This window comes from Urocitellus parryii (assembly GCF_045843805.1).
Source record: "Urocitellus parryii isolate mUroPar1 chromosome 13 unlocalized genomic scaffold, mUroPar1.hap1 SUPER_13_unloc_10, whole genome shotgun sequence".
NCBI lineage: Eukaryota > Metazoa > Chordata > Mammalia > Rodentia > Sciuridae > Urocitellus > Urocitellus parryii.
Genome location: NW_027551762.1, coordinates 1,279,122 through 1,301,114, shown reverse-complemented (window position 1 = coordinate 1,301,114; position 21,993 = coordinate 1,279,122). Strand labels below are relative to the sequence as shown.

Genomic DNA, 21,993 nt, shown 5'->3' with positions numbered 1-21,993 from the left:
TTGACATATATAGACTATACCACCCAACATCAAGTAGCTACACTTTTTTCTCAGCAGCACATGGAACCTTCTCAAAAATAGACCATATACTATGTCACAGGGCAACTCTTAGACAATACAAAGGGGTAGAGATAATACCATGCATCTTATCTGATCATAATGGAATGAAACTGAAAATCAATGATAAAAGAAGAAAGGAAAAATCAAGCATCACCTGGAGAATGAACAATAGGTTGCTGAGTGATCAATGGGTTTTAGAAGACATCAAGGAGGAAATTAAAAAATTCCTAGAGTTAAATGAAAACACAGACACAACATATCGGAATCTATGGGACACATTCAAAGCAGTTCTAAGAGGAAAATTCATTGCTTGGAGTTCATTCCTCAAAAAAAGAAAAAACCAACAAATAAATGATCTCATACTTCATCTCAAAATCCTAGAAAAAGAAGAGCAAAACAACAGCAAAAGAAGTAGAAGGCAAGAAATAATTAAAATCAGAGCTGAAATTAATGAAATTGAAACAAAAGAAACAATTGAAAAAATTGACAAAACTAAAAGCTGGTTCTTTGAAAAAATAAATAAAATTGACAGACCCTTAGCCATGCTAACGAAGAGAAGAAGAGAGAGAACCCAAATTACTAGCATACGGGATGAAAAAGGCAATATCACAACAGACACTTCAGAAATACAGAAGATAATCAGAAATTACTTTGAATCCTTATACTCCAATAAAATAGAAGATACTGAAGGCATAGATAAATTCCTTGAGTCCTATGATCTGCCCAGATTGAGCCAGGAGGATATAGACAACCTAAACAGACCAATAACAATAGAGGAAATAGAAGAAACCATCAAAAGACTACCAACTAAGAAAAGCCCAGGACCGGATGGGTATACAGCAGAGTTTTACAAAACCTTTAAAGAGGAACTAACACCAATACTTTTCAAGCTATTTCAGGAAATAGAAAAAGAGGGAGAACTTCCAAATTCCTTCTACGAGGCCAACATCACCCTGATTCCGAAACCAGACAAAGACACGTCAAAGAAGGAAAACTACAGACCAATATCTCTAATGAACCTTGACGCAAAAATCCTCAATAAAATTCTGGCGAATCGGATTCAAATACATATCAAAAAAATTATACATCATGATCAAGTAGGATTCATCCCTGGGATGCAAGGCTGGTTTAATATACGGAAATCAATAAATGTTATTCACCACATCAACAGACTTAAAAATAAGAACCATATGATCATCTCAATAGATGCAGAAAAAGCATTCGACAAAGTACAGCATCCCTTTATGTTCAAAACGCTAGAAAAATTAGGGATAACAGGATCATACCTCAACATTGTAAAAGCAATCTATGATAAGCCACAGGCCAGCATCATTCTGAATGGAGAAAAATTGAAGGCATTCCCTCTAAGATCTGGTACAAGACAGGGATGCCCTCTCTCACCACTTCTGTTCAACATAGTCCTCAAAACACTGGCCAGAGCAATTAGACAGACGAAAGAAATTAAAGGCATAAAAATAGGAAAAGAAGAACTGAAATTATCACTATTTGCAGATGATATGATTCTATACCTAGCAGACCCAAAAGGGTCTACAAAGAAGCTATTAGAGCTAATAAATGAATTCAGCAAAGTGGCAGGATATAAGATCAACACGCATAAATCAAAGGCATTCCTGTATATCAGCGACAAATCCTCTGAAACGGAAATGAGGACAACTACTCCATTCACAATATCCCCCCCAAAAATAAAATACTTGGGAATCAACCTAACAAAAGAGGTGAAAGATTTATACAATGAAAATTACAGAACCCTAAAGAAAGACATAGAAGAAGACCTTAGAAGATGGAAAAATATACCCTGCTCATGGATAGGCAGAACTAACATCATCAAAATGGCGATATTACCAAAAGTCCTATATAAGTTCAATGCAATGCCAATCAAAATCCCAACAGCATATCTTGTAGAAATAGATAAAAGAATCATGAAATTCATATGGAATAATAAAAGACCCAGAATAGCAAAAACAATACTAAGCAGGAAGTGTGAATCAGGCGGTATAGCGATACCAGACTTCAAACTATACTACAGAGCAATAGTAACAAAAACAGCATGGTACTGGTACCAAAACAGGCGGGTGGACCAATGGTACAGAATAGAGGACACAGTAACCAATCCACAAAACTACAACTATCTTATATTTGATAAAGGGGCTAAAAGCATGCAATGGAGGAAGGATAGCATCTTCAACAAATGGTGCTGGGAAAACTGGAAATCCATTTGCACCAAAATGAATCTGAATCCATATCTCTCGCCGTGCACAAAAGTTAACTCAAAATGGATCAAGGAGCTTGATATTAAATCAGAGACACGGCATCTGATAGAAGAAAAAGTTGGTTATGATCTACACGCTGTGGGATCGGGCTCCAAATTCCTCAATAGGACACCCATAGCGCTAGAGTTAACAAATAGAATCAACAAATGGGACTTACTCAAACTAAAAAGTTTTTTCTCAGCAAAAGAAACAATAAGAGAGATAAACAGGGAGCCTACATCCTGGGAACAAATCTTTACTCCACACACTTCAGATAGAGCCCTAATAACCAGAATATACAAAGAACTCAAAAAATTAGACAATAAGATAACAAATAACCCAATCAATAAATGGGCCAAGGACCTGAACAGACACTTCTCAGAGGAGGACATACAATCAATCAACAAGTACATGAAAAAATGCTCACCATCGCTAGCAGTCAGAGAAATGCAAATCAAAACTACCCTAAGATACCATGTCACTCCAGTAAGACTGGCAGCCATTAGGAAGTCAAACAACAATAAGTGCTGGAGAGGATGCGGGGAAAAGGGCACTCTTGTTCATTGCTGGTGGGACTGCAAATTGGTGCAGCCAATTTGGAAAGCAGTATGGAGATTTCTTGGAAAGCTGGGAATGGAACCACCATTTGACCCAGCTATTCCCCTTCTCGGTCTATTCCCTAAAGCCCTAACAAGAGCATGCTACAGGGACACTGCTACATCGATGTTCATAGCAGCTCAATTCACGATAGCAAGACTGTGGAACCAGCCTAGATGCCCTTCAATAGATGAATGGATAAAAAAAATGTGGCATTTATATACAATGGAGTATTATTCTGCATTAAAAAATGACAAAATCATAGAATTTGGAGGGAAATGGATGGCATTAGAGCAGATTATGCTAAGTGAAGCTAGTCAATCTTTAAAAAACAAATACCAAATGACTCCTTTGATATAAGGGGAGTTAACAAGGACAGGGTAGGGACGAAGAGCTTGAGAAGAATATTTACATTAAACAGGGATGAGAGGTGGGAGGGAAAGGGAGTGAGAAGGGAAAGTGCATGGAAATGGAAGGCGATCCTCAGGGTTATACAAAATGTCATATAAGAGGAATGGAGGGGTAAGACAAGATAATACAAATGGAAGAAATGATTTACAGTAAAAGGGGTAGAGAGAGAAAAGGGGAGGGGGGGAGGGGAGGGAAGGGGAGGGGAGGGGGGATAGTAGAGAATAGGACAGACAGCAGAATACATCAGACACTAGAAAGGCAATATGTCAATCAATGGAAGGGTAACTGATGTGATACAGCAATTTGTATACGGGGTAAAAGGGGGAGTTCATAATCCACTTGAATCAAACCGTGTAATATGATGTATTAAGAACTATGTAATGTTATGAACGACCAATAAAAAAAAAAAAAAAGAAAAAAAAAAGGAAAAAAAAAATCCATTGCTGAAAAAAAAAAAAAATAAAATTCTATTATGGCCATTCTCTCATAACACATTGGGAGGATGTACTAATCCCCTTAATTACAATTACTTTATAACAATGCCTTATATTAATAAATCTTTAAGGAGAGGAAGTGGGAAGTGCATCATCCCCTGTAGACCCAGTGACTCAGGGGGCTAGAGGAGCCAAGTTTGAGGAAAGCCTTCGAAACTCAACCAGAACCTGTAATACCAGCTACTTGGGAGGCTGAGGCAGGAGGATTATAGGATTATAGGAAAGCCTGGGCAACTTAGTGAAACTTTGTCTCTAAATAAAATTTAAAACAGGGTGGAAATGTAACTGAGTGGTAGTATACCCCATTTCCTGGCTATCAGGATGCCTGACATTCTCCTTTCAGATCTTTTAGCACCTGTGCAACTGAGTAACGTGGACCTCTTGAACATATGAAAGGGAGCCTAGAGATGCATCCAAATTTGTAGGTCTTACTAATATGTTTTATTAGAAAGAACTGTGAACCAGACAGTGACCTCATCACAAGTATAACTCTTATGCAGAATACATTCAGATGCTAAATTAATGTGTTACATTTATTAGAAGGAAGGATTGTTTGGTAGGTCCTCATAATAAACAAATTGGATCTCATCCTCAGTCATTGACTTTCCTACTTTTAGAGTAGGGTCTTTGCCTTCAGCACCCATTTATTTTTACTATTTTAAATTAGAACCTTGGAAGCAAAAGTATGCTCTAGTTTTGAGAAATCACAATCAATGCCTTGCCCCAATTCCTTATTCCCTCTGAACCCTGACAGACGTTGGTGCTTCCCATATGGCCCTTCATGGTGTGTGGGTCCCCTTCCTTCTGGCTATCAACTTTGATAATTTCACTCAATTTGAATGGATATTATCAGACTCATTTCAATGTGAGTCATCTCTTGCCCTCTTTGTCCTACTAAACCTGAATAATCATAAGAACAATATTTTATTTTTTAAATTATTTTTTAAACCAACAAGGGCTATGAGTCTTCCCTGGTCCTGGCTCTTCTTCCTTGCCTTTCTGCAGCCATATGGCCCCAGTGAGTAAGCAGACATTACCATGTGACTGCCCATAGTGCATTGATTTTATAATTGCACAGCATGTGGACCCTATTTAGAGTTTAATGCTATTTAGGAATCCATTCAGAAGTCCAACATTATTAGATTTCTTGGGGGCACCAGCAATAACATTGTCTCTCACTTCCCCTGTGACCACCTGCTCTGTGCTTCCCCTGAAACCCCATCCTCCTTCACCCCAAGTGCAGGCAGCAGGCCTAAGCCTCAGCTGCAATACATGCACATCAAATCAGAGGCCATCTCAAAGTTGGAACAAAGAGAAGATCTCTGCTCTCATAGGAATAATCAAGTAGGGAGAGTGGGTGAGTTGTCAGTGATGGCAGGAGAATCCAGGGGCAAGGGCAAGCTCCTTAGGAGCCCAGGATTTACCCAACAATTACCCAACAAAACAGAGCATAGAATGATGATTTTCTTTTTAAAAAATCAACAAATACATAAGTAGAAATATATATACACACACACACACACACACACATATATATATATATATATATATATACACACACACATACATACATATATATGTATATATGTATACATTAGTACTAAAATTAAAATTATCAAAGACCATAAAATCTATTTAAATGGACAGTTAAGTAGGGTAAAGGAAGGTAAGCATACGACTTCTACTATTGTTTATAATATGAAATTTCTAGAAAAATAGTTAAGGGAATGCCATAAATTATAAAGATGATTATCACAGCAGCAAGACAATCTACTTACTAGAAGGAGAATATGCTTATTGAAAGCTTGTTTTTCAGATAGGGCCAACAAATGGGCAACACAGTAGAATGAAGTTCAGACAAAACATAATCTGCCAATCTGGAAATACAAACTGTTAAATTGTAAATACATTGGATTAAAAAAAACATAGCAGTTATATATATATATATATATATATATATATATATATATATATATATATATATTAGTGAAAAAATCACTTTAATAAGCTGAACAGCAAGGTTTAAAATTAATGTGTGAACACATAAAAATTTGTGAGTCTAATAACATATCAGGATGCAGAAAACAAAATACAGGGGTAGTAGAAGTAATTGCACACCAGAAGGGGGAGACTTCAATGTTCTGATCTGATTTAATAACAAATATAGTGAACAGAAAAAGCAAGTGAGGCTAAAGGAGAAATAAATACAACACCAGAGAAAACAAAGGAAAAAAATCCTTTTTTCATGTTCCATGAAATTTTATTGAAAAAAGTAAAAGCATACTAGGTCATAAGAGAATCTTCACTCACACATGTGAGGCACTGGGTTCGATCCTCAGCACCACATAAAAATAAGTAAACAAAAAAAGATTTTGTGTTCATCTATAACTTTAAAAAAAAAGCTTAAAAAAATTTCCATTTCCTGAAATTAAACTCACGTCTTGAAAAGAGTATTAACCAGGCCACAAAGAACAGTGTGAAATTCCTATTAATCTCTCCAATGGTGGCTTTCTGAAGGCTCATGTAATGTTGTAGGCACATGTGTTTTAATATTCTAAATCCATTTATAAAAGACAAACATATACATTTTAGAAAATTTAGGAATTATAGAACTTGATTCTTCTCTTTTGATTCCCAAATTCACCAGAAGTGTTTCCTCCATGTATGGTGATGGGAGATATAAGGACACTTCCTTATCTCCTCCACGTGGGTCACAAGGTCTGGCAGGGCAACAGGAACTGGAAACTTTAAAGCCTTGGAACCAGGAGCACCCTCCCCTGGGGCCTACACTTGGCATTTCACAACTGAGGGATACAGGTGACTCCTGCTGCAGAGGAAATAGGCTGTGCCACTATGAAGGCATTGCCTAACTTAGTATAACAAAAATTTTCTTATATTTAAATTTAAATATTTGATCCATTTTGAGTTAATATTTGTACCTGCTTTGAGGAAGGGATCCAACTCCAAGTTTGTGTACATGGATAACTAGTTGTCCCAGCAACATCTGTGGAAAAGATTATTTTTTCCCCCTTGAATTGTCTTGGCAACATTGTTAAATATCAACAGATCATAAAGATAATTGGTTCCTTCTGGACTCTCAATCCCATTCCATTGATCTATACCAGCAATGATCCTACCTGAGCTGCACTGTCTTCAGTACTTACTGCATTGCCCTGGGGGAACTGGGTCTCTTGTTCCTCAGGCCACTGCTCTTGCTGGGGTCATAATTTCCTCTTATCATCAAATATAGTGAACAGAAAAAGCAAGTGAGGCTAAAGGAGAAATAAATACAGCACCAGAGAAAACAAAGGAAAAAAAATCCTTTTTTCATGTTCCATGAAATTTTATTGAAAAAAGTAAAAGCATACTAGGTCATAAGAGAACCTCAATAAATCTTACAAGTCAGTATTATTGCCTACAATAGTCTGTAACTAGTTCAATAAAACTAGTAATTAGTAGGAAAATGGGAAGCAGAAAATCTCTTTTCATGGAAATATTGAAAAAATAATATCTCTTGAGCAATTCATAGGAAAAAGAAAATAAGATTAAAAATGCAAAAATTCTAATAAATATAAAATAAGTATTTTATAATGTTAGAACTGTAGGCCATAGGGATGATATGGACATTTGAGAGCAATTAAGATTAATGCTGGGATAGTAGAGGATAGGAAAGGTAGCAGAATACAACAGTTACTAATATGGCATTATGTAAAAATGTGGATGTGTAACTGATGTGATTCTGCAATCTGTATTTGGGGTAAAAATGGGAGTTCATAACCCAATTGAATCTAATGTATGAAATATGATATGTCAAGAGCTTTGTAATGTTTTGAACAACCAATAAAAAAAGAAAAAAAAGAATTACAGTTTAATTATTCAAAAAAAAGATTAATGCTGAACACACATATGAACCTTCAAATGTCTCATAAAATCATACAAAAATAAGAAATTGAGTAAGCCCTTTCCTATTAGTTCAGGTGAGCACCTTATCTCCGACATAGGTCCCATTAAACACATAGTCTGAGAAAGGAGACTGGGCTATGGGCTTAGGAAGAAGGCTACATATTGTATACTTTTCTCTGCTGAGTGAGGTTCCTTAAATGAGAAATAAAATTGGAATTCTTTGGAAGTGAGCACTTTGGTCTGTGTTAAAATTCTAGAGCAGTTGATGAATATGACTGAAATACTCTAGACAAAATACATAAAATGTTATTTTAAATTATTTCAGTAGTTTTCATTATTAATGTTTAAAATTTTTATTTCAAATTCCGTGTATATTATATGTATGCTATATACAAAGTGTACTAAAAGAGAATTCAATGCTACCTAAAATTGAATAATGTAGCCATACATATATATGTGAGTATGGGGATATAAATCCTGCTACTTTAATTATAAAGTCAATGATGACCTCTTTTTTCATAAAAAAGAATTAGTTTTTCCATATGTGTTTCTGTCTTTTCCTCAGCTACTCAGAAGTTGGCATGAGGTGGCTATAATTTTCCTGCTGTCATGTAAAACTAAAAATGAGAACTACTGGGGAATGATATTGACCAAATCATATTGTTATATTATGTGCATGAATGAATAGGTAATAACAAATCCCACTAATATATGTAATTATGATGCACCAATAAAAATATGGGAAAGAAAACTTTATTTTGAATAGATTTCACTAGAATCTATTTGCCTGTATTTTTTACTTAAAAAATTTAGTTTTGTAGTATTTTTAAAGAAAATATAGGAGCTACCTGCCATAATATGTCTGAGGATGTTCAATGCAGTTATTTTACTTATAATATTTTTTTTGTGTGTCTTATGTTTTCTTTTTATTTAGACTTGAATAAGAAACACTGTATTAACTTTTTAACATTAACACCTTCATTAACTATCAAAGCCAAATGTTTGCTGGGTATGATTAATTCATATTCATTTTTTTCACTTGGGTGCAAGTCTGTCTTTTTGTCACCAAATTTTCTATTTATTCATTATTTATAAGATTTATGTTAGACCACCAAAGTTAAATGGTATTTGTGGAAAACGTGAGGAGGAAATTTCAGAGGTGAGATTAACAACTAATTGAACTGCCCATAATAAGTAACTATCCAGGATCAGGGTCTGTGTTGCCAATCCCTGAATAGAGAGTGAATGGATTGGCGCTGTCCTTCCCCTGGGCTGTGGGGCTCACTGACAACATCACAGTGCTACACCTGATTCCCACAGGAGATCTGAGTGCTGCACACAGCTGGGCAGGACTTTCCTGTGCCCTTTTCTAGACACAGGCTGATGCTGCTTGAGGAAAGAAGTTATAGTGAGAGAAGTCTCTGTGGAGAAACAGGGGACAGGGGCAGGCAGGTTGGTAGCATTTCTGTGTCCTACCACCCTCCTGAAGACCCTAACTCATTCCACAGTAGGAGCATGACAGGTTGGAGAAATGGAAACAATGTATTTCAAAAAACCAGGCACATCCTGATCTCGGTATTGTGTGGTTGGTTGCTGTATGGCTGTTTGTGATAAAATATTCTTTTATAAAAAGCTGTTCTTGCAACTATTTTTCTGATAATAAGAATAATACACTCTAGAAGAAATTTTTAGAAAATATGAAAATACAAATACCTCATAATTTTACTGCTCAACAATACACATTTTTAAGATTTTGGAAGTGTTTCTTCCTATGTATATAGAGAGATAAATATGTTTTTATTATTTAATATTTCAAACATACAATTTTTTTTTCAAAAATAAAGAACACCTTGACTGATTTTCTGATCAGGACCCTTGCATTTTCCTGTCTAATCTATCCTGCAATGTTCCCCCTGATATAACCACTAACCTGAATTTAATCTTCATTATTCCTGCATTTCCCTTTAGACTCCATTATGTATGCGTGCATTCTTAAACAACACAGAGACTTATTGTGTGTATTTTGAACAATTTATAAATGGGATAATGTCCACAGCCAGAACAGTTGTTCCAGAGCAGTGGGATAACTTGCCAAAACACCAAGGGAGAGACACCTGGAGATGGTGGGTGAGATGTAAGGGAAATGCTTTGGGGGGAGGCCCATCGGAGACAGGCTGAATGGGAGGCTTTAGTAGAGTCCAGTGGTGAAGGCTGGACCTTCTTCCCTCACAGTGCTTCACCAAGTAGCACCTCCTGCCCTTAATAATGCCACCCCAGAAGACAATGTCTCCTATTCCTCATTGTGTTTTGTCTGGTGGTGGCCAGCTGTATGAAAGACACCTATTTTTTCTGCAGTGCCCTCAGTTCAAGTTGCATCTGGGTTTTTTTGTTTGTTTGTTTGTTTGTTTTTTGCTATTTGAAATAGTGCTGCTGAAGATACAGTTTATATATGTCTTTTTGTGTACCAGGCACCAGACTAGATGTCTTGCTGGGTCATAGTGTGAGTAATCTGTTCCATTCCCTCCCTTAAGTGATGTAAGAATTCAGCCTCTCTCCAGTCACTGTGTGGAAGGAGGTTTTATAGCTTAGGCTGCAGAAGCAGTGACATCATCAGTATTAGCTTGCTTTGTTCTTTATAGTATTAGCTTATATCAGTATTAGCTTGCTTTTTTCTTTTTATCAAGGAGCAGCTATCCTGTCATGCATGCAAAAAAGTGACTTTCTACAGATAATACTAACATGTTCTAGTTCCTAGCATACATGAGAGAATGTCAGATAGCACTAGCTGGACATTCTGACCCAGGACTGCTCTCTATAGTCCCTTGACTTAGCCTGGTTCCTGGGAATTTAAAGGAGCATTCCAAGGATGTAGTGCTTTACTGTCCTCTTTTTCTTAAATGATGTGCCCGTGCACTGTGTGCATGCTTGTGCAAGTTGCTCATTCTAGTCAATAAAATTATGGGTTACATTTGCCCATGTCAAGACAATGTGGCTTATTCTTTTTAATTGCTACAGAGTATTCCATTGAATGGATATACCAACACTTAATTTAGTCATGTTCAAGTTGCATCTGAGTTTTTTTTGCTATTTGAAATAGTGCTGCTGAAGATACAATTTATATGTCTTTATGTGTACCAGGCACCAGACTAGATGTCTTGCTGGGTCATAGTGTGAGTAATCTGTTCCAGTCCCTCCCTTAAGTGATGTAAGAATTCAGCCTCTCTCCAGCTGGGCCTAAGATTTGTCATTGCTCCAGATATTCACCAATACTGATTGGTTTGATGGTTTCTGCCTCTCCCCTTGCAATATCCATAATATAAATGGTATCTGATTGTAGTTTTAATTGGCATTTCTCAATTGAGATTGTATATATTTTCATATATTTATTGGTCACTTGCATTTTGGGGGGGTGCCTGTTCCTACTCCTGGCAGGTTGTATTGGTCTTTTTAGGAAATCTTTCTTTAACAAGAAATATAGCACATTTTCTTCTGAAAGTTTTCACAGTGTAATTTGTACAGTTAGGATTTTAACTCACTTAGATTTGAACTCTGTAGATATGGCCTGAAGTAGAGATGCAAAATTTTAAGTATTGAGAAAAATATTTACATGAGGAGATATTATAAAAAAAAACAATTAATTCAAACCTGTTCACATTATGCAAATGAAGGCAGAAAAAGGAAATAAACCAGAAAACAGATGGCACAAATGGGAAACAAATATTAACATAGCTAAATCCAAAGAGGTCAATGATTTTATTAAATGCAAATGCTCTAATCATATTAATCAAAACAGAGGCTGCAGATTGCTTTTAAAGACTATAGAAAGGAGACCAGTACAGTAGAAGAAAGGGAGCAGGAGAAATAGGTGGAAAGGGGAGATACTGGGGAATGAAATTGATGAAATTATGTTATGTGCATGCACAGATATATTACAATGAAATCCACTATTGTGTATAATTATCATACAGCAATAAAAATAAAGTTCCCAGAAATAGAATTGTTGACAAAAGAAAAATACAAATAAAAAATTAAAAACAATAAAAACTGCTGAAACAAAAAATAAAACATACACCACAAAAACTATATATTGTTGCTTGACAACAGTAACAGCAGTGACTTATCTCTACACATACAGAATATCCATGTACAAAGAGTACAGAATCACTCTTTTTTCCTCTCCAACAACAGGAAAATGAGTTTTTCCTCTTATTATAACATAAACTTGGTCACAGAAGAAAATTCGGCAAGTATAGAAAAGTACAAAGAAAGAAATTAAGTCACCTCTTATCACTGTTGAGAGGGCCAACCGTTGACATGCAGAAGGCCTCCCACTAGGGCTATTATTAGCACCCTCGATAACATGCAGCCAGGAATACCCAGGCAGGCGGCACTTGACCATGGGATAATAAAATGCATTCACACTTTCAGCTTCACTTCTGCTTTATTCAGATCCAGGTGACTCAGAGGCATCAGGCAGCCTATTTTGCAGAAGATAAGCACCTGTCGCCCCAGCTCTCTCCCAAGAACCTCCTCCTGCAGGTGGAACACCAAAACTCATCCTTTATGTCAAAATGGGGTTGATCTTCAGGCTTAAAGTCCAAGTCCTCACTGAAAATTCTCTGGGCTGTGTAGCCAACAATGGAGTATGTGTCCTTATATGCCCTGGTGAAGGCATCATTCAGGGTCTCCAGATCCTTTGCTATGAGACTGTGGTATCATGGGTGAGGTCTGCAGGATCCAGGAACAACTTGGCCACCCCTCTGGTGGAATCCTTCCTGATCAAGGCTCCTCTTCCAAACAACTCCTTTCCGGAAGTAACATCCAACACAACTCTGTTCACTGTGCAGATGGGCTGATCTTCCTCCTACCGGCCCTAGTGAGCCCGCTCCTCCTCAGAAGAGCTGCACCAAGGCCCTCGCTTGGCTGGGCATGGCACCTGACTGGCCTAGGCTGCATGGCCAGGACCAGGCCATGGTGAGCACTCAGCGCAGGGCAGGGATGGCCCGCAATAGAGCCAGATTAGTTTTAAAAATAACAATTTTAAATGCTCTAGAAGAAGCTCCCTTTAAATGCAATGTTATATGTAGTTTAAAAGTGAAAGACTTGAAAAAAAATACACCATGAAAACACCAATGAAAAGAAAACTGAACCATCTATATGAATGCCACTCAAAGTAGATTTCAGAATGAAGAATACCATCAGGGAGGATGAGGGGCATTCCATGATGATATAAGGGTCATTTTATGAGAAGACACAATAATCCCAATGTGCAATGTCAGAGCTTGTGATAGACCCAACCTGATCTTTTCTTAAAATTGGGAGCAATCTCGCCACAAAGCCATGAAAAGATAATTTTGGCTTTACTATAAATTACTGCAAATTCTGAACCTGTTTGGAATGCCTGCCTGTGCCTTGAACTCACTCATGCCTGGCTCTCTGACCAGAGAGCAGCCCTCTCTGAAACTTTAGTGACACCTCATAAATATTGGCCTTCCCTGGCCAGACAATGACCCTCTCTGAGGCTCTAATGGTCCTCATAAATTCTGATGTTGGGGCCAGCAAAAAAGGTAAACTACCATTAGTGTTATGCTCGCCAGATTTCTGTTATCTGTAACCCCCCTTTTGTGTAACTTTCTGGGCTATAAAGCTGGGCTGCAGGAAAGCTGCTGCTGCTGTCTTGTTCCTGCTGTTTTGGGAGGGAGAGGCAGCCCGGCCGGTCGAAATAATAAGTTTGCTTTAATTTGATTTTAATTGGAGTCAGTGTTCTTTTCTTGCATCCTGGTCTAACACTTGAAAATCAGGAAGAGAAAATTGAAAGAACTTGAAGGAGAACATGATAAATCCACAAGAGGAATTGAAGATTTCAACACCGTTCTCTAAATCATCAATCAAACTGATAGAAAATCATCAAGGGCAGTGACCAGAGCAACACCAGAAGCCAAGTACACAGAGTGGACTTTCATAGACCCTCCACCCAACACAGAGGGTACGTGTTCTTGCCAAATGAATAAGGACAGATCATGTCTTGCATCTTAGATCAAACCTAGCAGATTTAAAGGAATGGAAATCACATGTAACACTTTATATGGCCCTATATTAATGTAAAAATCACTAAGAGAAAGATAACACACATTTTACCTCCTCTTCAATTTTCCTTCAGCTGACCTTTGTCAGGAAGTTCCTGACCCTTCCTTGATCCTAGACTTTTCCTTTTAAAGATCCATTGGCTCCAACTTTTCTATGAACTTTTCCCTATCTCTAGCCTTTTAACCCCAGTCAATTTTTACTGGAAATACCCCATTTTTTAGAGTGATGTTTTCTTTCTTCAAGTGATCTGCTTTTTCAAGGTATGCCAACATCTGCTTGAGGTTAGAGACTGTATATCATGTTAATCAGTTGATCATCTTTCAGACAACTAAGCACTTTGGAACTGATGTCAGCAGGGACCAGGATAGAAAGGCCCCAGCCTATGTCTCCCTATCCTCAGGGAGGACTAAGAGCAGCCTGGGCAGGGCATGGGTACTTACGAACAGAACACATTGGGATTTTGATGTAGTTTCAAAAGTGGACTCATTTAAATAAAGTTAGTTCACCAAGTAGACTGTCTTCTCATTCTTGAAAGAATTCACAGAAATGTGTAGATACTGGTTCAACTTGTTTTCATTTAAAATACCACTAATATTGGGGTAAGTTCACATAAAACAAAATGCACACATTAATCAATGATAAATACATACAGCCATGTAAACAACATGAATCAAGATGCAGCATTTTCTATAATCCCCCAAAGGTTCTCTTCTGCCTCATTTGCAGACAACCCATAGCCCTTGGCAACCACTGATTTTCTTTCTGATGCCATGAGTTAGGTTTAACTTTTCTAACCCTTCATATAAACTTTGTGATTACATAAATGCAATCTTAGAGCTTATATTCTTTTGCATTTTTCCTACTTTTTGTGTTTGAGAAATATCCATTGTATTGCATCCATTAGTAGTTTGCTCCTTTTGGTTGCTGAATCTGATTTTATTGTTTTGGGTATGTCTTCTGTTGATGGATATTTGGCTCATCTCCTGGTTTTGACACTGATAAAGCTGCTATGAATGTGTTACTGGAGTTCTTGAAGACCCTAGCCCCAGGGTGTCCCAACAGATCAGGCTGGGCCACCTGTCCCAATATGCCAATCAAAGACAAAGGTAGTGGTGAAGGGCAGGAAAGGAGTTTTAATCAGTGTGACCACATCAGGAAGAACAGGTGTAGGGGTACAGTGGCCATAGATCTTCTTCAAGGCATTGACAGAAACCTCATGATTTATAGAAAAGGCAACAAAGTCAAGTGTTGGGAGTTCAAATGGGAGTTTTCATAGATAGCAAAGTAGCTCAGTTTGGTCAGGCTATGCTCTGGTTGATCATTATTTCAGAACTGGTTTTATGAGGTGGCTCTGCAGAAGGCCTTATCACAGTTAAGTGGTACAATCAGTACACATGGGGTGATTGCTCCTGCTTCATGGGGCAGCCTCAGTTCCCATGGGAGGTAATTGCTCCCATTTAGTGGAATGATCTCATCAGGCATGATCTGTCTGTGAGGCTCTGCTAATCCTAGAACACAACTGACTGCAGGTTTAGGGCAGTCACAGGAGACATGTGGGAGCCACTGAAGGGTGGAGGGTTGTAAAAGCTGGCAATTTAATGTCCCTGCAAATCTCAAAAATATCTCTCTTGATGTCCTCAGTCTTGAAGGGGGACAAGATAGGTTAGATAAATTTAGGGCTAATAAACCTTGTATTCTACTCCCGAAGTAACTAATTAGCCTTTGAACAGAACTGAACGGGGTCCTGGTCCAAAATGTAAGATAATAAAATGCAAATTGAAAGCAGAGATGCCAAGCTTTATCCTGTTTGTTAGTTACTCTTTGGACATTGAAAGGCCTGAGTGAAGAGTCAGTACTTTTAGCAAAGTGACTTCTAATTCTCTCCTTAATATATATTTAGTTGTAGATCGACACAATACTTTCATTTTATTTGTTTATTTTTATGTGGTGCCAGGGATCGAACCTAGTACCTCATGCATGCTAGGTAGGCACTCTACCACTGAGCCACAATCACAGCCTGCAAAGTGGCTTCTAATTCTCTAATTACCCACTGTGTATGGATGCATGCTCTTATTTCTCCTGGGTAAATTCTAGGAGTAGGATGGTGAATAATATAGTAGTTCCATGCTTAAATTTTTAGAGAAATTGCCAAGCTGTTTTCCAGGGTAGTTGTACCATTTTAATCTAGCAGCAGAATACGGGAGTTCTAGTCGCTCTGTATTCTTATCATGAGTTGGTACTATCAAGTCTTTTTGATTTGATCTATTTTAATAAGTACCATACATAGACATATCTTATTGTGGTATTAATTTTCATTTATTTATTGACTTAAGAGTGTTTTTAGTGTGCTTAATAACCATTCATATATTATGTTTTAAAATTTGTATGTCTATTTAGTTGGGTGCAATGGTGTATGCCTGTAATCCCAGCTGCTTGTGAGGCTGAAGTAGGAAGATCATGAGATCAAACCAAGCCTCAGCAAAAGTGAGGCACTAAGCAACTCAGTGAGACCCTGTCTCTAAATAAAATACAAAATAGGGCTGGGGATGCAGTTCAGTGATCAAGTGCCCCTGAGTTCAATCCCTGGTATGCAGCCCCCCCCCACCAAATTTATGTTTATTTAAATCATTAACCTAATTTTTAATTAGATTTTTTGTTACTACAAAATATTAAGTTTGCTTTGTACATGTAGATATGAGTTCATTCTCAGATATCTATATTATGAAATGTTTCTCCCAGATACTGGCTTGCTTTTACTTTCCCAGTAGTCTTTTTTTTTTTCATTCTAATCCTAAGTTTATTCAGTACATTTTCATCACTCTACACAACAATGTACAAATCCAGCCTTCTCTAAAATGCTACAAATTTGCAAAACTTAAAACAAATTTTTTAATACTGACTGTACAATAAGAGGGAAAAAAAAAGCACTGTACCTGTAAAACCACCCTGAATGGCTGTCAGAACAGGGGGCTCTGTAATGACCTCGAAGAGCTGGCTCTCAACTTTCTCATCAGTTTCAAAGAGTAAGTGGTATGTGGGGCAGTGGAGTGTGTGGGAGGGCTCAGAAAGACAGAACCATTTACAGTAACAGGTGGTGGGGGAACACAATCCTGAGAATTCAGGGTGAGTGGAGGCCAGGCCTAACAGGAATGACAGCTCTGTCCCCTTTCCTGTGGACATAGCATAGCAACAGCAACACATTTGCCAGACTAGCTCAGGTCATCTGTGAAGAGTCTGGGCCCCACTGCCACCTGGAAGATTGCTGGTCCCCCGCAGGCTCTGCCACTGAACTGACTTTGGAAAGGGAATGGGTGAGCTTATTGCCAGAAAACTGCAGGGCCCCTCAATGGGCACAGCTCTGAACCATCAGCGCTTCTGCAGCCAGAGCCTGCCTGCAGAGGAAAGGCCTCAACTGCTGCCTTTGAAGCCTGTCCCAGTGAGGGGGCCTTCCCTGCCAACAATCCTGTGTCTAGAAAAGTGACACAGCTGAGCCAGGTGAAAGGCAAGGTATAGATGAGCTTCAGAGGCTCTGTGTGTTGGGACGAATTGGAACTGGAGCGGCTTCTGTGGTGGTGGCGGTGAGAAAAGCAGAACCACCTGCGCATGGGGGACCTGCGTTTTGGAGAGTGTGGTCTCCTCCTCATCCATGGGAGTGACATGGCAGCGGCGGCCGCCTTCTCCTGGGAGGGCTGAAAAGCTAGAGTGGGTGGGGTGTTGGCATAGGCCAGAAGGCCAACACAGCGGTAGCAGTGATCTCTTTCCTAGCCATCAATTTGTCCTCAGTCCATGCGCTTCAGTGGCTTTTCAGCTACGTCTGAGGACGCAGCCTTCCACAGGCATGTCAATCATTTTAATTTTTTCCATAAGTGGAAAATACCTCCATGATGTGATCCTTGGTCACATTCCTGATGAGCCTTTGGTGGGTTTAGGGGAAGGGCTCCGCCTTTTCTTTCCTTTTTATCCGTTTTATGTGTTTTGGATTTGGAGCAGGAGCGCCGCCTGCTGTCATGTCTGCGCCAAGAATGGCTGGGAGATCCAGAGGAGCTGCTAGACTGGAGCTGATGTGCTGGAGCTTCCCCAGCGGTCCGTGCAGAGGACATGGAGCCCCTGCTTGAGCCTGTGTTGGCGCTGGATCCTGAGCTGAAAGTGGAGCTGGACCTACTGCTTCCACTGCAAGCCTTGCATCTCTTCGAGCTTATTTCTGCCATAGTCCTTCTTGCTTGACTCCTTAGTGGGTTGTCCATAGGTCTTTAGAGTGATCCCTGGGCTTCTCATCTGAGAGCTTTTTGCATTTGGTAGGACGAGGAGCCCTAGCTCTGGACTTTTTCTTGTTTTCCTTGGCTCCTAGCAAGCTCTTCTTTTTCACTTCTGATAAATCCACATTCTCTCCTAGAGGTGTTCAAAGCAGCAATGGCAGCCTCACTTATTTAAACTCTCACTTCTAGAGTGAGTCTGAGAAATGATCCCTAATCGATTGCAATTTAAGTCAAAGAGCAGCATCTTCCCCCAGCCACTATTTCCTCCTACTTCTCCTCAGCAGTTCCTTAGTAGTGTCTTTTTAAAAGATTTTTTTTTCATTTATTTTTCTCCCTAATGGTTAACATTTTTTGTTTGTTTCATAAAAATAAAATCACTGCTTACTTCAACCAAGGTAATGAGGACTTTCCTGTTTCATTTTGTGAATTTCATAGTTCTAGATTAGATTATAGTCCTAGATTAAATTTAGACTTATCATACATTTGAACTAATTTTTGTGTGTTCTGACAGTTTTCTGGGGATGACTGACAAACAAGAGGGCTCCTAACAACAGACACTTACTCCCTTTTAGTTCCAGAGGCCCAAAGCCTAAATCAAGCTGTTGTTAGGGCCCTGCTCACTCAGGGGCTCTGAGGGAGAGTCCTCCAAACCTTTTCCTGCTCGGGGCTGCAGGTGTTCTCTGGTTTGTGGCAGCGTAGCTGAAGGCTTCCCTTACTTCTTTCCATAGCTTTCTCCATGTTTATCCTTTCTTGTCTGTGTCTCCTCCTCATTTTGTGTCATTGGATACACAGGCTGTCCAACTAATCCAGGACGATCTAATTGGAAAGTCTTGATTTTATTATCTCCGCAAATATCCTTTATCTAAGCACAAGGTCTCTTTTGCAGGTACTGAAGCCCATGACTTAGATGTCTGCCTTGGGGGATCATAATCCAACCTCTTACATACATGATGGGAGAGAAAGTTTGTAGGTCATTATTTTTATATTTGGATAGTCAGTTATTCTATTATTTTCTGTTCAAATGCCATTCATTCCCCATTAAATCATCTCAGAATCTTTTTGGAAAATCAGATGACCATTTGTGTGTGGATCTGTTTCTGACTTCTCTCCTCAGTTCCACTGGTCTGTATGCCAACCTCCATGCTAATACCCCACTATTCTGATTACTGTAGCTTTAATTATTTTTTCATCTCTGAGATCAGGTAATATAAATCCTTAGTTCTTCTACAAAAAATAATTTGGCTATTCTAGGTCATTTGAATTCCCATATACCTTCTACAATCAGTTTGTTAATTTCTACCAAAAAAAAAAAAAAAGCCTGCTGGGATTGTGGTCAAGATTGTATTAGGTTTATAAGTCAATTTGGATAGAAAAGACATAACATTGAATCTTGTTGAATAATTTGAATCTGTGCATATTTCACTAAAGGAAGCTAATAAAACTTAGCTTAGGTTTTTATTCATTATTATATTGATAAGAAAAAGTGTCTTAACTTTAGTCACAAGAATCAGTAGGTTGTTGGGATAGGGAGCTAAGAAAAGTTGATTAATACAGCTTTGAGTTTGCACATTCCTGCATATATGTTGAAATACTGACTTAAATCCCATGGCTGACCAGCAGGCATAGCATGCCCTTTTATGTGAAAACTCTTTGGACTATTCACACTGACCAGTCCAGAAGCAGTTAGCACTTCTTCCTCTACTTTGTCCTCTAATCCCAAAGCTTTCTGTGATTTGCATTATCCTACCTGCTAATCTATAGCCAGTGGAGATTCAAGGTAAACAATTTGTTTTCCTTCCTCAAAGTTTCAGAATAAACACACACTTGGCTCTTTGTTCCAGTGGACATTGTTGAAATTGCAATATAGCATTGTGGATGTGAAACTTGTTCCAGGATCTGTTCCCTTTTCTTGATAGCCTCTGTAATTGCTCCATAACCTAACTAATCTTTTCCTTAAGATTTCCTTCATCTCAGGAAACTACTGACAAATCTTTTTTCCCTCTGTGTTTAAGAAATTAGTGATATGAAGATTGAATAAAATCAACTAATAGGCTCTTGGAGTAGGATGAGGGTTCAGTTGTAGAATATTCTGGCTGCAGACAGGGCAGTGTAGTGTCCAAGTCTGTGTCCAGGGGAGGGCAAGGAAGGGCTGCATCCTAGCTGGCTGTGTAACTACAGGTGGGTGCTTCAGGCAGTGGAAAGGCTGCTAAAAGATGAGAGGTAGAGAGAGTTTCTGCATGTCCACTGGTTAACATGAGAAGGAGCTGGTCAGCAGGTTATTGGGACATGAGTCAAGTGAGTTTGAGAGGATGAGTGAATTTGGTGCTCCACATAGAAGTGGGAAGATCAGGTCCCTGTGGATCCGGAGGGTTCCCAGGAAAGAGTTGTCTCCTATACAGAGGTGCTGTGAGTAGGCTTTCTGTCAATCATCCCCTCTCAGCTTATGGTGATGAATCTGATTATGGGTGCCCTTTATGGGAACTTGTCAATGATATTGCCTAGTTAAATCCAAGTGACTTTCACAGAGTGGGCACGTGGCTCCAGAAGGTACTTATCAAGGATCTGCAGCCTTATGGTGCTAGTATTGCAATGCAGGGCCAGGAGCAAGGAGGACATAATGGTGCCCTCAGTCTTGCTCCTTCAACAGTGCTTTATATGCCAGTTGACTGGTAAAACCAATGGAAAACTAATCATACTCACAAGAATCAGACATTGCTAAGAAGATGTCTGAAATACAGATTTATATTCCCATCAGGAACAATGCACCTTGCCCAAAGATGGAGATAACCCAAGTTATATTAAAAGAGCCATAGGGACTAAGAGCATGGTATTGACCTTTACATGGACACACAGACCCATGAAACAGAACAGAAAAAACAGAAATAAACCCATAAGCAACTGCTTCTCAACAAAGGTGCCAAACACATATCTTGGAGAAAGGATAGTCTCTTCAACAAATGGTACTAGAAAAATTGGATAATCACATGCAGAAAACTGAACTTTGACTCCAATTTCTCCTCCTGTCCAAAAAAATCAACTCATAATGAATTGAAGACCTTGATGTAGGACCTAAAAACTCTGAAACTGCAAGGGGAATGTGTTTGGGGAACTTTTTAAGATTTTTGGCACAGTCAGTAATTTCCTGATGAGATCCCAAAATCATAGGCAACAAAAGCAAAAAAAAAAAAAAAAAAAAAAAAAGACAAATGGGATTACATCAAACTAAAATACTTCTCTGCACAGCAAAGAAAGCAATCAGCAAAGAGAAGAGACAACCATCAGGGAGGGAGAAAATCTTTGCCAGCTGTACATCTGAAAGAGGATTAATATTCAGAATATATAAAAACTCAAAACCACTTAATAAAAACAAATATATCAATAAAATGGTTTAATCAGAATAGGCACTTCTTTGAAGAAATACAAATGTCCAATAAATACATGAAAAAATGCTCAATCTCACTAGTCATCAGGAAAATACAAATAAAAATTGTAAGATTCTATTATATCCAGGTTAGAATAGCTATCTATTATAACAAAATTAATCTAAGATATGGAGAAAAAGGAATACTTATACACTGTGTGTGGGAATGTAATTTAGTATATCCACATTGGAAATAGTTTAGAAGCTTGTCAAAAGGCTGGAAATAGAAATTGCATATGTCTCAACTATCCCACACCTGAGTATTTATCTGAAGGAAATTCAGTTGGCATATAGAGATAGCTGCATACCTCTGATTATTGTGGCATTGTTCACAATAGCTAAGATACAGGATCAACCTAAGTATTCATCAGCATGGGAATGGAGAAAGAAACTATGGTTACATGTGTGTGTGTATACATATATACACACACACATACAGGTGTATGTGTAGTATGTATATATATATGTGTGTATGTATAATATATATATATATA

The 21,993-nt window shown here is 38.4% G+C and overlaps 1 pseudogene; it reads right to left on the bottom strand.

The window, feature by feature from the left end:
* LOC144251308 (uncharacterized) overlaps positions 1-18,816 on the bottom strand; it is a 35,750-nt pseudogene extending 16,934 nt beyond the window's left edge.
* Between the last annotated feature and the right edge of the window lie 3,177 nt (positions 18,817-21,993).